The sequence below is a fragment of the Cryptomeria japonica genome, chromosome 7 (genome assembly GCF_030272615.1).
Source record: "Cryptomeria japonica chromosome 7, Sugi_1.0, whole genome shotgun sequence".
Taxonomy (NCBI): Eukaryota; Viridiplantae; Streptophyta; class Pinopsida; order Cupressales; family Cupressaceae; genus Cryptomeria; species Cryptomeria japonica.
The window spans coordinates 312,827,956-312,832,224 of record NC_081411.1 but is presented as its reverse complement, the minus strand read 5'-3'; positions in this window follow the sequence as shown (position 1 = coordinate 312,832,224).

The window sequence follows — 4,269 nt, the reverse complement described above, 5'->3', positions numbered from 1 at the left end:
TATAATGTGCATTTGAAAAGATAGGCAAAGCTTGCTAAATGTGGAGGTCCTCTTGAAGGTATTTTTGGAAAGACAATGGAAGTAGAACAACTCAAAAAAATATTTAGTTAAGTGTTGTTTTAATATATTTTGACCGGAGGGTGTCCTATGATAGACTACCTATAAATTAGTACTTTATTATACTTTATGGGCATTCCTAACTTTTGTAATAGTCATTGGTCAGTAAATAGTGGATGGGAATGAGGAACTTATCTTCTTGAGGTTGATAAACAAGATATAAAGAAAAAAATAAGGAGTCAAAATTTACTACATTGTCTTTGGATGAAGTTAAGACAATAGATAATATGTCTTGGGCATGTATGCATATTTATGTAGTACAAAATCATGTTTGCCAACCTTATCTACTATGTGTTTTTATATTGAATGAGTGTGCGATAGCGGAAACTATATTTCAACTAGTTAAGAATTTTTTATTTGAATATGGAGGTATGGATGACATGACAATTGCAAAAAAGTTGGTATGTGTAGGAGCGGACAGAGGTTCACTATTGCAAGGTTATAGGAATCATATTTTCATAAAACTACAAACTTCTTGTTCACCCTACATGATTGCCATTCACTACATGGCCCTCAAAATTAATCTAGTTTTTAAAATTGTACGCAAATATCCTCTAGTAACAAATGTTGAAGATTTAGTTAGAAATATCTCTACTCATACTTCTATCAAAGTTCCAAATGCTTTTTAGAATTTCAAAATTTTGGTAATGGAATAAGTGATGAGAACAAGCTTCTTAAGGATGTCGATACGAAATGGATCTTCTTGCATGGAATGACATATAGAGTTTATTTAGAATATCGATCCTTGATTGGAGTAATGTACAAAAATCACCACATAGTAGACAAAGCTCTTGACCTTCTTTCTAGGTTAAGTGATATAGAGAGATTCTTAACTTTAGCAAGTCTTCTCCCCATGCTAGACGAAATGAACCTTTTTGTTAAAAATTCCCAGGAAAGAGCTATGTATATTGCAGGATATGCTAAGCTATTGGATATTGGTTGATATGTTGTCATTGATGTCAACATATCTGGAGATTGTTGATGAGGAGATTGTTGGAAATTTTACTTCTGTGTATTCTAGTGTTGCAGTTTGATTAGATGAGTTGGTTTATCCTATGTATTGCAGATGAGATGATATAGTTTAAATAGTTTCTGGTATGTTATTTTAATATGGTTCATTCTCATTTGCAGAGGTCTACATGATTATTTGATCAAGTTATGAGATCCAGTATTGGGAAGTTATGCAATTGTTTGTGTTATTCAGTATTCTTGTTTTTTCTCTGTATTGCTATATCTTTGGTTTCAGATGAGTGAGTTGTGTCTTGGATGTTGATGTGTGTCATTGGTTAGTTTGGCTCATGATTTAGATATCCACACACAAATTTTTCAAGTTGACAGTCAGTTATGTTGATGTTATTGTGCTCTAATAGAGAGATGATGATGATTCTAGTAATACGAGTTGTTGTGGTTGTTGTGATGCAATTCACATTGCTTGTGAAAGTCTCTAGATTGTGTTCTACACTTATTGGTGGTTTTCATTTATTATTGTGTGCATTATTGAAGATTTTCCCTATCTAGTGATGTTCTTGGTGGTTGTAGCATGTTACAGATGATTGAGGTGTAGTTGTTGGAGGTGTTTCATATTTGTACTATTGAGTTGGGTCCAGATTATGTCTTATCTAACATTTTTTTATTCTGCATGCATTGTTGTAGCATGTGAGGATACTATTTTAAAATTTGTATTGAGGGTTTAGTCGACCTTTAAATATAGGTTGAAGGGTTTGTATAAATATATGTAATAATTATTGAAAGTGATCATGCTATGTGCAAATATTGTATCAATCATTCAATTCTAGGGAAGTGCAAAGTTATGCAAAGAAGTGCGTTACAATGAAGATTTAATAGTGAGCTTAATTGGAACTATTCTCAAGCATATGGAGATGTTATTTTCATAGTTCATACAATCTATTTTTGTAATTCAATGAGACTTCGTGTAAGGAAGTGAGCCTTCCCTTAAGATTTCAACCTTTCTAGGTTTCTTATTTTGAGTAGTGAGCTCTAGGAAGTGTGCTTGAATGCATGTGCATTCCCATTGTAATATTCACATTTACTCTTAACAGAGTATTATCTCATTGTGGGTAGGTTTTTACCATGGTTTTTCCCTTAACCGGGTTTTCAATGTCTCAAAGTAGACTCAACTCTAACAACAATCTCAATATAGAGGTTTATGTGATGCTTAGGTGACATGCTTAGAAACTCACTTAGAAACACATCTACAAACTCAAAAAAGAATAGGGTGATAATCAAGAGATTCCTCCCAACTCTCATGCTCATCAAGATCACTAACTAGGACTATGAACAACTGACAATACTATTGCATACACTACTTTAGAAGCATAGATGAGATCATGTGTAAGGAGATGGGTCTCTAGACTCCTACAAGCTCAACTCTAAACTCCCCACCATAGTCATCCAGAAAATTAATTTACTTGCATTGATAATTGATACAATCTTGATGATAATTTAACCAATCCATGCCCAAAAGAACTCGATAAGACCCAAAAGGAAGGACATGAAAGTATAAAATGGCAGTGAAGGTCCACAAATGCAACACACAACCATTGACTAAGGAATATCCAACCAATTTGGAACTGGTAGCTAATTGAACTTGCCAATTATTATCTTTCCTTGCTACCATATGCCAACATCACTCCATAAGGAAGTGGGTAGAAGAAAACCTGAAGCAGTAAAATTAAACAAAAAAGAGAGAGAAATCCCTCATAACACACTAGAAGTCCCAACAACTATGCCCTGATGCTCAATTTGATGGTTATCGATTGTCATAAATAAACTATAAGATCTACTTGCATCTCCAATAGTAGTCTCAGAAGTATCCTACCTCCTATATCATGGAACTATCCTTTGAGGACACTAAACTGCTATGTGACCATGATGACTACATCTATAACATACACCCCTACCATAGCTGTAGCCTATAGAAGATGCACTAGACTAATGGAAACTTGCCCTACTAGAGTTATGTGGTCCACTCTGAGATGGCTAACTCTATTCTGAGCATTTATCTTGATACTTATTATAGTCCCTAACTCCCTAAGATCTTGAACATTGACCTCTTTGATAGCCCTATGAGGACCTTCGACCCTACTACTGTTGGTGACCTAACTAGGAAGGTGCACCATGTTCCCCAGACCATCCTATTGACTTATACTCAGTGGCTCGTACTCCTCAACCTAGTGGAAGTGCACTCCCAACCTTTAGTCCTATCTCACCTCCAAGTCCCCTACCTAGGTTCTCCTTAATAATTCTTCTCTTCTCTATTGTAGCCTCAAATATCTTGGGATCAAGGACTTGAACACCTCCACTAATGTGGGTATTAAGGCCCTAAATATAATGTTTTACTAACATAGGCTAGCATATTGCTTGAGCTTGAAGAATCGATGCTCATTACTAGTCCACAGTTATAGCCAAATAATCAAGCTCATGGAACTTGTCAACTCACCTTTGACAATAATGATCTAAGAGGATATGTGTGTAAAACATTTTTAAGAAAATATTTCATGAAGATGAAGTGATGTCTAAATGGATTTTATACTCCTCCATAAACCACCATGTTGATTCAAAACCCCTAACATGCATATTAAAACATTAATCCCTAGTATTATTGAACATTTTATGGGTGCATATCAAAGAACTAATTAAGATCTATCAACCAAGTCTCTGCCTCAGTACTTCTTTTAGAGGCCTCAAAGGTAGGTGGGTGAGATTTAAGAATATTCATCATCTAACCTACAAGGATACTATCTCTCTCTTTCTTAGTTCTCTCTCTACTAAGGACCACCCTTGAAAGGCTAGGGCTATGAGAATACTATCTCTCACACTATTGTGATGGATGAGACTCCTATTTTTGTGATACCTCTTGTCAAGGTCTCAAATATTCTATGATCTCCTAAAGTAAATGAAGCTCCCGAGGACCCCCAAGTCCACCCTCTTGACCACCTCGATTCACTACATACTATTCATCTTGGTGGTTTGCCCAATCCTCTTCTTGATGATCTTCTTGATTCTCTTATTAATAAGGATTTAGTCGATTACCTAGATGATTATCTTTCCCTCATTCTTGATTATTACCACTACACTTAGGAGGCATCCTTCAAACATCACAAGACATACATTAGCAAACGCATAAACATA